We start from the raw sequence: 12,381 nt of genomic DNA, 5'->3' as shown, positions 1-12,381 counted from the left end.
AGGCTAGTCCCAAACTCCCAGCCTCAAGCAATCCTCCTGCCTGCCTCAACCTCCCAAAAAGCTAGGATTATAGGGGTGAGCCACTGTGTCTAGCCAGAAGCATCTTGGGTACTGTAGTGAGACAGGAGGATAATGACAGGCCTGGGAGGCTGTTTTAAGAATTTAGGTCTTTATCTTAAGAATGAAGAGAAAGATTTTAAGCTTTCAAATGTTCAAAGTCACATTTTTAAAAGATTTCAAAGAGCTAGGAGGAGAAAGAATTAGAAGGTTCTAGAGAATTTGGGTAGCCCAGTCTGGAGCTTGTTGCAACTATGAAGGGCAATGATGATGATGCCTTGAATTTTGGATAACACACAATAAATGTGTGGCTGGGCATGGTGGCTCACGTCTATAATCTCAGCACTTTGGGAGGCCAAGGTGGGTGGATCACCTGAGGTCAGGAGTTCAAGACCAGCCTAGCCAACATGGTGAAACCTCATCTCTACTAAAAATACAAAATTAGCCAGGAGTGGTGGCACATATCTTTAATCCCAGCTACTCCGGAAGCTGAGGGAGGAGAATCACTTGAACCCAGGAGGTGGAGGTTGCAGTGAGTCAAGATCGAGGCATTACGCTCCAGCCTGGGCAAAAAGAGCAAAACTCTGTCAAAAAACAAACAACAACAACAAAACCCGATAAATGTGAAGCTGACTGAGCCAGGGTTCCTGTCCTTAGAGACAGTCCAGTAGGGGGAAGCAGCTTAGAAATAAAATAGTGTATTGTGCTGTGAGCATTACTAGAAGTAATTCCAAATAACTCTGGAAGCTCAGAGAAAAGATAGAGGGAAGATGGAAGGTGTATTAGTTATCTATTGCTGATATCAAATTACCCCGAAATTTAGCAGCTTAAACTAATACACATTTACTAGATCACAGTTTTTACAGTTTCTGTGGGACAGGCATGTTGGCATGGCATAGGTGGGTGTTTCTGATTTAAGATCTCTCACGAGATTGCAGTCAAGCTGTCAGCTGCCAATCTCATCTGAGGGCTTGAATGGGGGGAGATCCACTTCCAAGTTCACTCATGTGGTCGTTAGAAGGCCTTGATCTCTCCCAACATAGGCAGCCCTCTCCCCAAGGCTTCCTCACAACATGGCAACTGACATTTCCCAACTTGAGTGACCAAGAAAGAGAGCAAGAGAACCAAGAGTACATGGGAGAAAGTGCCCATGGAGAGAAACCACAGTCTTTTTGTAACCTAATCTCAGAAATGGTCTTATCTCTGCTGTACTCTATTTATTAGAGTCGAGTCAATAAATTCAGTCCACATTTAAGAAAAGGGAAATACACAAAGGTGAGGAATACACAAAGGTGTGAATAGCAGGAGGTGGGTATCACTGGGGTTCATTTTAGTGGCTGCCTACCACAGAAGGTTGCACAGAGGAGGCAGTACTTGAAGTAGTTGTATTGGAGTAGGTGCAGAAAACCACCATGGACATGGCACATGTACACCTATGTAACAGACCGGCACATTCTGCACATGTATCCCAGAACTTAAAGTAAAATTTAAAAAACTAAAGAAGTATAAGAGAGCTTAGTGATTTTGGTATGAAGTATATTTAGTCTGAACAAAACTAAAGTTCATGTCTGTGTTTTCTCTTCTCATAGCTTCCCCACCCAGTCTCTCCCCCTTTAACCCTTACACACATAACTTCCCTCTCTCCCTTAACCTTACACCTTCTCCAGCTTCTGCCTTCTTCCCAGTTTCCTACTATAATGAAACTCAAAAGAACTACCTATACTTGCTGACCCTACTTTCTTACTCTATTGGGATTTTGTCTTCTCTGTATACTGAAATGTCTCTTATCAAGTCAGTAATGACCCACATCTTGCCCAAGTCCAGTCAAGTCTCTGTCCTCATCTTTCCAGACCACTCAGCAGTGTTTGAGTTTAGTTACCATTCCTTCCTGGAAGCACTTTGTTCTCAAGGCTTTTATGACACTAGGTCCCCCTAGTTTTCCTTCTACCTCCCTGCTTACCACTTAGCTCCTTCCTTTCTATCAGACCTCCAAAGGTAGAAGAGCTCTAAGACTTCATCTTCAGTTCTTTTTTTTCTTTGATTTTACGGTTCAACTAGGTGAGTTCACCAAGATTCATGGTTTTAAGTACCATTCCTAGGTCAATCATTCTGAAATTTATATCTCCAGCCTCTGACTTGTCCTCTGAACTCTAGACTTATGTGTCTACTCCATTTGGATGTTTGATAAGCAACTCATAATTAAAATGACCACAAATTGAGAACTCTCAATTTATCACCCTGTATCTGTTACCCACTTCTCTATCCCCTCATCACCCCCAAGATTTACCCACCTAAAGAATTGGCACCATCAGCCCAGTTACATAGGCCAGAAGGTCAGGAGTCATCTTTGATTCCTCTTATTCTCCCATATATCAGTCAATACTTCCTACTGGCTCTATCTCAAAATACATCCTAAAGCCAAACCTGACCCTACTTGCTCTAAAATACATCCTAAAGCCAAACCTGACTCTACTTCCTCTAAAATACATCCTAAAGCCAAACCTGACCCTAGTGGCTCTATCTCTAAAATACATCCTAAAGCCAAACCTGACCCTACTTGACAGAGTCTAGCTCTGTCACCCAGGCTGGAATGCAGTGGCTCAATCTTGGCTACTGCAACCTCCTCCTCCTGGGTTCAAGTGATTCTCCTGCCTCAGCCTTCTGAGTAGCTGGGATTACAGGTGCATGCCACCATGCCCAGCAAATTTTTTGTATTTTTAGTAGAGATGGGGTTTCACCATGTTAGCCAGGATGGTCTTGATCTCCTGCCCTTGTGATCCGTCCGCCTCAGCCTCCCAAAGTGCTGGGATTACAGGCATGAACCACCATACCTGGCCTGAAGTATTTTTTTTAATTCAGTTGTGAGTTACTATATAAAACCAAAAATTAAGTTAGAAAAATTTCAAAGAACTATCAACTGTTTCTTTTATGTGCTTTTAAAAAGGATGTCTATTTTGTGCATCATAAAAGTATAATGTGTAGGCTATGACTCACAAGAGGAATAGCCAACCTACTCTTTTCTCTCCTCCTCTCCCCTCCCCAGAAATATCATAAAGAAACAGGTAATAGGTACTTGGAAGAGCAACTAACATTTGCTGAGAGCTTGCTATGTGCTAGATATTTATTTTATTTTATTTTATTTTATTTTATTTTATTTTATTTTATTTTATTTTATTTTATTTTGAGACAGAGTCTCACTCTGTTGCCCAGGCTAAAGTGCAGTAGCGTGATCATGGCTCACTGCAGCCTTGACTTTCCCAGGTTCTCCCACCTCAGCCTCTCAAGTAGCTGGGACTACAGGTGCCCACCACCACACCCAGCTGATTTTTTAATTTTTTCATAGATTTGGAGTTTTGCCATGTTGCCCAGGCTGGTCTCGAACTCTTGGACTCAAGTGATCTTCCCACCTCAGCCTCCCAAAGTGCTGTGATCATAGGCATGAGCCACTGTGCCTGGCCAACATTTAATAGGTTAACTCATTTAACCTTCAGAACAACCTTATGAGTGACAATTATAATTCCCATATAATAGATATGAGGCACAGAGAGGTTAAGTAACTTGCCTGCATCACATGGTTAATGAGTGGTAGAGCAGGGCAGGCTGACTTCAGTGTCTCAGCTCTTAATCATCTTATCATGCTGCCCTGGGAAATGCATGTCAGTGAGTCTGACTGTCACCACATTAGTCCTTTGGGACTACAGAGGAGAGTAAATAAGGAAAAATACATGGGGGTTTAGAGGTAAGTGTCAAATCTAATCAAGTCCAAATCCCAGAGGTTTTCCTTTTTTATGCTATGGACCCTTTTGGCAGTCAGGGAGTCCATAGACCTTCTGCTCAGAATAATGTTTTTACATACAAACTAAAATAGAATTGGAAACCAATTATAGTGAAATACAGTTTCACTTGGCCAATGTGGTGAAACCCCGTCTCTACCAAAAATATAAAAAATTAGCGAAGTGTGGTGGTGTGCACCTGTAATCCCAGCCACTCAGGAGGCTGAGGCAGGAGAATCACTTGAACCCAGGAGGGAGAGGTTGCAATGAGTTGAGATCATGCCACTGCACTCCAGCCTAAGCAAAAGAGCGAGATGCCATCTCAAAAAAAAAAAAAGAAATATCTGGGATATCTGTTAGTGACAAAGTCACAGATACAGCTAATACTACTATGATTTGTGGCCTATATTAGTAAGGGAAGGAATTGCTAAATTTCTGTTTGAGGTTACTGAAAATAAAGAGGATATTTTTTCTTCCCTTTCAAGTTTATAGGCCTTTTGAATTCCATCCATGGATTTCTTTGGGGAAGGGGGTTTTTGGGGAGACAGGTATATATACCCTCAGGTTATTAATCCTTGCCACCAAACCTGGGAGCAGTTTCTGGGTATACTGTAGTGACCTGGTGTATGGACAAGAAGTAAACCCAGGCAATTGACCAGGAATTACTGAGAAGAGGAATTCAATGGTGTGAACTGGTCACTCTTTCCCATAAGCCTGATGATTGAAAAAGGACAATGAGTGGCCGGGCATGGTGGCTCATGCCTGTAATCCCATCACTTTAGGAGGCTGAGGCAGGCAGATCACAAGGTCAGGAGTTCGAGACCAGCCTGACCAACATGGTGAAACCCCATCTCTACTAAAAATACAAAAATTAGCCGGGCATGGTGGCGCACACCTGTAATCCCAGCTACTCAGAAGGCTGAGGCAGGAGAATCGCTTGAACTCAGTAGGCGGAGCTTGCAGTGAGCTGAGATTACACCACTGCACTCCAGCCTAGGAGACAAGAAATGAGAGAAACTCTGTCTTAGAAAGAAAGAAAAAGGACAATAAAAAAAATAAGTGAAGTAAAATTTAAAATTTGTTTCTGTGATATCTGAGATAATCCTTTAGATGTGTTTCTAACATTTCCCCAAATGAAGTAAATTATTACACAAAATTCTAAAGTTAAAGCAAATTTGGAAAAAAAACAGTTACACGTGGATGGAAGTCTATTTTTGGCATTCCGAGTGTCTGCAGCTTTGGAAAAATGAGAGGCAGGATCCCTGGATAGGATCAGCACATTAATGGTAGCAAGCTGTCCTCATTCTGCCCCCAGTTCTGCCTCAGCAGCTTCAAACATGGTGGGCTGACAACAATCTGGAGGTTGGAGAAGAACAATTTCAGAGCATGTATTGGACAACCCAAGGTGCTGAGGAATGTACTGAAGCTCTACAGTGATGGAGGCATGAATCAGTAGCATGCAGATAGAAACATAAATGTGACATCATTTGTAATTGCAGTCTGAATGAGTTAGAAAAAATTTGGAATATTCTTACGTGGAAGCTACATCTGAATACTACCAGGAAGATTTGTAATAATGACAGTGATAGTTAATATGAATGGAATGTTTACTCTTTGTCAGGCACTGTTAGAAGTACAGTATTTTACATGCATTAACATATTTAATTCTTAGAGTAAACTTATGAAATAAGTGCTGTTAATATCTCCATTTTACAAGCAAGAAGACTGAAGTACAGAGAGGTAGAAGTAAATTCTTTTTTAAAAAATGACACTTATCTGGGCCTGCATGGTACCCAGCAGCCAGGGGAAAAAAAAGAAGACACTTATTCTAAGATAGAGTAGAAGTATATTTTTTTCTTTTTTAAAATACTTTTTTTGTACAGAACAGTTGAAATGTAAGAAGTATATTCTTTTGTTTTGTTTTTTGAGACAGAGTCTTGCTCTGTTGCCCAGGGTGGGGTGCAGTGGTGCAATCTCAGCTCACTGTAGCCTCCACTTCCCGAGTTCAAGCAATTCAAGCAATTCTCGCTGCCTCAGTCTCCCAAGTAGCTGAGATTACAAGTGCCCGCCAGTATGCCCAGCTAATTTTTGTATTTTTTTTTTCTGTGTGTGTGTGTGTGTGTTTTAAAGCAGAGTTTCACTCTTGTTGTCCAGGCTTGAGTGCAATGGCACAATCTCGGCTCACTGCAACCTCTGCCGCCCAGGTTCAAGCAATTCTCCTGCCTCAGCCTCCCAAGTAGCTGGGATTATAAGCATGTGCCACCATGCCTGGCTAATTTTGTATTTTTAATAGAGATGGGGTTTCTCCATGTTGGCCAGCCTGGTCTTGAACTCCCGACCTCAGGTGATCCACCTGCCTCAGTCTCCCAAAGTGCTGGGATTATAGCCATGAGCCACTGCACCCAGCCAATTTTTGTATTTTTAAGTAGAGACGAGGTTTCACCATGTTGGCCAGGCTGGTCTTGAACTCCTGACCTCAGATGATCTGCCTGCCTCAGCTTCCCAAAGTGCTGGGATTACAGGCGTGAGCCACTGTGCCTGGCCTAGAAGCATATTCTTGACTGTATTAGTTAAATGCTATATTGACTGTATGGTAGCTGCTGTAAAAATAAACTTTGAAACCTCAATGGCTTAACATATTGGAGTTTATTTCTCTCCACCTAAGCCCAATAAGAGGTTGGGTGTTGAGAAACTCAATGATGAAAGTCTGCTGTCTTCAGAATATCAGAATCACTCTGAGGTTTCTTGTACCTTCATTTGAAGGTTAAATGCATCAAATTCCACTGGCCAGAACTACTTGCCTATGACTAATTAAAGGGGAAGCTGGGAAAGGTAGGTGAACTCTGGTCCCACAGGGAAAAAAATGGTTTCGTTACCAGCTAGCCAGTCTTTGTCATGCCAGCAGATCAGATAACTTGATTGGTTCAAGCAGAGAGCTTCCCTTTTTTTTTCAAAATGTGCTCCTTAACAAACTGAAACTTTTAGATGAGCTTAGTTCATGGTCTTTTGTTAAGAAGGGAAAGTCTTTTGTTTTTATGTTGTGGATATGGTATTATTACCATCCAGTCCTTCTGTATAATTATTATCAGAAAGCATGGCTTGAGAACAACTCTTTTTACATTCAAATACCGTTTTTGGCAACTGTTCTCCAACATTGTATTGATTTATTGCCAAAAAAATTATATAGCACACAAATAATGTGCTTATCTGGTAAGTAAATTTCTTTTACTTTTTTTTTTTGAGATGGAGTTTTGCTCTTGTTGCCCAGGCTAGAGTGCAATGGCGCAATCTCGGCTCACCACAACCTCCACCTCCCAGGTTCAAGTGATTCTCCTGCTTCAGCCTCCTAAGTAGCTAGGATTACAGGCGCCGGCCACCACCCCAGGCTAATTTTGTACTTTTAGTAGAGATGGGGTTTCTCCATGTTGATCAGGCTGGTCTTGAATTCCTGACCTCAGGTGATCTGCCCACCTCGACCTCCCAAAGTAAATAAATTTCTTAACTAATTTATTAAGATATTCTCTTGACTTCTGGGAACTAGAATGATCTTGACTACTTTTGTGTGGAAGAACTTTGGGGCCTAAGACATTACTTGTCCATGTGTTTAAGTGAGTCCGGATCTATTTTCTGAAGAAAGTCTTGTCTTTGCACATATAATTTCTTAGGCCCATTTCTGAATGGCAATGGGATGGCCTTCTTTTTTGGACTATCACACTGTTAGATGCCTCACTGCTCTGAAAGAATGTCGGTCCTACCTTCAGCTCCGTTGAGTGCAAAATCAACTATTACTCAGCAGCAAAATAATTTCTATCCTAGTTTCTTACAACTTCAAACTTTCTCTGCACTTTATTTATCAAAAGCTCAAGTGAAAAAAAATAATATTCATTGGGGATTACTTGAAGAATAAGTAATCCATCCACTTCTCTAAACAATCTAAATGTTATCCATGATTTATGACTACTAGAATAAGCTATGTACCTGGATTGCCTCTGTCTCTTGTAGAATTTCTTGTGCTGAGTTGCATTTTGGTTTTACACACTGAAGCTAGTTGTAAGAGATGGCCCTAGGAATCTTGCTGTTGTAGTTATTATAAGAATATTGTTGAGGACTTTGACCATTATGTTGTAGAGTGACTCATAATTAGGGAAAAATTCTCTCGGATCTTATTACCAGGAAGCTATATTTCTCTTAAGTGCTACTTTATTTTTAGCAAAGGGAAAGTAAACTTCATCATTGTTCAGATTTCCCTATTGCTTTGTCCCTGGAAGCTCAGAATCAAATTTATAGCCCAGGTCTAGCTGTTGTCTAGAACTATATAATATGCACTTTTGTGTGTCATCGTAACAGTTGGTTTTAGCTTATTTTCCTTCTCCTGCTTGCCTTCACTTCTTTCCTCCACACCAATTATTTAACCCATTAATGTATTTTATATTATATTTCTATTAATTGCTTTGAAGACTTTAGAAACATAGGAACTGTATGTTTGAGCATGTACTTGCATGTATATGCTTAGATATAAAGTAATGCTCAAATATTTGGAATAACAAAAGATGTTTAGATACATGTTCCCTTAAATATTATTGTTGCATATTTTTCATTAAAAATTTTGCACTGGAATTCATGTTTGTTTGTTTCTTTTTTTTTTTTTTTTGAGACGGAGTTTCGCTCATTGCCCAGGCTGGAGTGCAATGGCGTGATCTCGGCTCACGGCAACCTCCGCCTCCTGGGTTCAGGCAATTCTCCTGCCTCAGCCTCCTGAGTAGCTGGGATTACAGGCACGCGCCACCATGCCCAGCTAATTTTTTGTATTTTTAGTAGAGATGGGGTTTCACCGTGTTGACCAGGATGGTCTCGATCTCTTGACCTCGTGATCCACCTGCCTCGGCCTCCCAAAGTGCTGGGATTACAGGCGTGAGCCACCGCGCCCGGCCTTCTGTTTTTTTTTAAGATGGAGTTTCACTCTTGTTGCCCAGGCTGGAGTGCAAGGGTGCCATCTCGGCTCACTGCAACCTCCATCTCCCGGGTTCAAGCAATCCTCCTGCCTTAGCCTCCCAAGTATCTGGGATTATAGTCATGTGCCACCACACCCGGCTAATTTTATATTTTTTGTATAGATGGGTTTTCTCCATGTTGGTCAGGCTGGTCTTAAACTCCCAACCGCAGGTGATCCACCCACCTTGGCCTCCCAAAATGTTGGGATTACAGCATAGCCACCGTGCCTGGCCTTGTTTCTTTCTTTATATTCCACTGCTTCCGTCCTCCAACCCATGCTGCAAACCACAACCACGCTTGCCTTTTCTTAAACTACTCCCCACTCCTTTTTCTCTTCATTGCCAAATCTTCCTCCAAGGGCCTCAGCACTAGCTGCTCTGACAGCATGGAATGTTCCTTCCTGACAGACTCCTTTTTATCAGTTCCTTGCCAGCTACACAGAGAAACTTTCTAACCCTCATCCTCTCTAAAGCTGACTCTTGTCTCCTGCCCACGCTACCTCATATATAAACAGCACCCTGCTTACTTTGTTCACTATATTCTGTCATCATTATCTTAATTCCTTTGGTGGTTATATATCTACTCAACTAGAGGGTGAACTCCATGAGGGTGAGTACCATACTGTTTGCTTTTTTTTTTATGAGATGAAGTTTCACTCTTGTTGCCCAGGCTAGAGTGCAGTGGCACAATCTCAGTTCATTGCAACCTCTGCCTCCTGGGTTCAAGCGATTCTCCAGCTTCAGCCTCCTGAGTAGCTGGGATTACAGGTGCATACCACCATGCCCAGCTACATTTTTTAGTATTTTTAGTAGAGACAGTTTTCTCCATGTTGGTCAGACTGGTCTCGAACTCCCAACCTCAAGTGATCAGCCCATCTCAGCCTCCCAAAGTGCTACTGGGATTACAGGCTTGAGCCACCAAACCTGGCCTGCTTTTTTTTTTTTTTTTTTTAGAGACAGAATCTCACTGTATCACTCAGGCTGGTCTTCCACCCGTCTCCCCGCACTGCCCCCCCAACACAATGCCCTGGGATGGAATCTTGCTCTGTTGCCCAGGCTGGAGTGCAGTGGCACAATCTCAGTTCATTGCAACCTCTGCCTCCTGGGTTCAAGCGATTCTCCAGCTTCAGCCTCCCAAGTACCTGGGACTACAGGTGCTTACCACCATGGCTGGCTAATTTTTATGTTTTTAGTAGAGACGGGTTTCACCATGTTGGCCAGGCTGGTCTTGAACTCTGACCTTGTGATCTTATACCTCAGCCTCCCAAAGTCCTGGGATTACAGGCATGAGCCACTGTGCCTGGCCTCAGGCTGGTCTTTAACTCCTGTCCTCAACCATCCTCCTGCCCTACTTAGCCTCTTGAGTAGCTGGGATAAAGGCATGTGCCACTGTGCCTAGCAATCCAGGTCTTAAGATGCATGAATAAATTGTTGTGCCTATCAACTGCAGAAAACCTCCTCTACCTCTTCTATACCCTAAGGAATATTCCCTTTGTGAAACTCCTGAATTTACTCTTGTCTGGTCTGAACACAGTCATTTAACATATTTAAAGGCCTCGATACCTCTTTGTTTCATGTTTCAAGATGGATTTCCCCAATTACTTCGTAAGTTTGAAATTATTTGGCTAATAGATTATTAGAGGAATACTGAAGGTACAGGCAGTAGAAGCTGGATATCAGCAAGAGATTTAAATAGTTTCATATTCATGAGGGTATGAAAACCTTTATATTAACTCAGAACCCCAGAGTTAGTATAAAGATTATTGTAAGCAGAACACATTTGAGATTCAATAGATTCATAAAGAATCCTTCTCAGAGCTTCCCTTATCTGACTAAGAGCAGCAACTTCTGAGAAATGAGGCTACCATGAATCTGCCCTCCAGGAAAGTTGTACGGCCCTGAAGAAGGCAGAAAGACCACACATAGTTATATGGCCAAATATTATCATAAACTTTAACTCCCATTTATTCTCTTAAAAACCCACTTGTATTTCCTTTAAAAACCTATTTGTTATTCCCATGGGAGTCTTTTCTTCCTCCTCCTTCCCCTACTATGTTAGATATATAAGCCACAAGTTCTAACCAACTGTTTGTGTTACTCAACACTGAACAATCCAACACTTGTGTGCATCGCATGCATAAAGTCTCTTATTAATTTGTCTTTTGTCAGTTTAATTTGCAGGCCTCCAGTAATTGAATAGAAGAGGGTAGAGGAGGCCAGGTGCAGTGGCTCATGCCTGTAATCCCAGCACTTTGGGAGGCTGAGGCAGGCAAATCACAAGGTCAAGAGTTCGAGACCAGCCTGGGCAACATGGCGAAACCCTATCTCTACTAAAAATACAAAAATTAGCCAGGCATGATGGTGCATGCCTGGAGTCCCAGCTACTCGGGAGGCTGAGGCAGGAGAAACACTTGAACCCAGGAAATGGAGGTTCTAGTGAGCCTAGATCACACCACTGCACTCCAGCCTGGGTGACACAGCAAGACTCTGTCTCAAAAAAAAAAAAAAAAAAAGGAAGAAGAAGAAGAGGATAGAAGTTTTTTTTGGTTTTGTTTCTTTTTTGTTTTTTGTTTTTTTTAAGTAAGGGCAATGATGATAGAAGAACAAGAAGGGATGGTAGCAAGGTAACTTACATTTATTGAGAGCCACTTAGATTAGGCAAAACAAGTCATAGGAAGATATATTTCACCTCCTTTTTTTTTTTTTTTTGAGATAGGGTCTCTCTCTGTCACCCAGGCTGGGGTATAGTGACACAATCACAGCTTGGTCTCCCAAAGTGCTGAGATTATAGGCATCAGCCACCATACCTGGCCTCACCTCCCTTTTTTTAAACAATGGGAGCAAGCAAAGGGTAGAGTGAGTTTCCTTGAGACATCATTCACTCAACGAAATGTTTTGAGTGTGTTTCGTGTGCTAGGTACCCTAAGAACTAGGGATAGAGCTTGAATAAGACTTGGTTCCTGTTCTCATGGTATTGACAGTTTAGCAGAGGCCAGGAGGAATACATCTGAAAAAAAAGTTCTATTAGGCCTGGATCAGAGGTTTTAGCCCTGAACAGAAGCCACATTCAGAGGTGGAAAAGGAAGTAAATGAACATTCACAGAGGACTTACTGTATGTCATACACCATGCTAATCACTATATACAGCATGCATGGCTAGGCACAGTGGCTCACACCTGTAATCCCAGAACTTTGGGAGGCTGAGGCAGGTGGATCACTTGAGGTCAGGGGTTCTAGACCAGCCTGGCCAACATGGTAAAACCTTGTCTTTACTAAAAAAAAAGCACAAAAATTAGCCAGGCATGGTTCACATGCCTATAATCCCAACCACTTGGGAGGCTGAGGCGGGAGGATTGCTTGAACCTGGGAGGCAGACATTGCAGTGAGCTGAGATTGTGCCACTGCCCTCCAGCCTGGGTGACAGAGTGAGACTATGTCTCAAAAACAAAACAAAACCACAGATCCTGAGGGGAGGAACAAGGCAGTTATTGGCCTCCTCCAGGGTCCTTAGTATTGCTATACACACAGGAGACAGTCAGCACCCAAGTGATTACTGATAT

This window comes from Aotus nancymaae, unplaced genomic scaffold, assembly GCF_030222135.1.
Source record: "Aotus nancymaae isolate 86718 unplaced genomic scaffold, 86718_ANA_hifiasm-v0.15.2.pri h1tg000059l, whole genome shotgun sequence".
Lineage (NCBI taxonomy): Eukaryota > Metazoa > Chordata > Mammalia > Primates > Aotidae > Aotus > Aotus nancymaae.
This window is presented reverse-complemented; position numbering follows the sequence as displayed.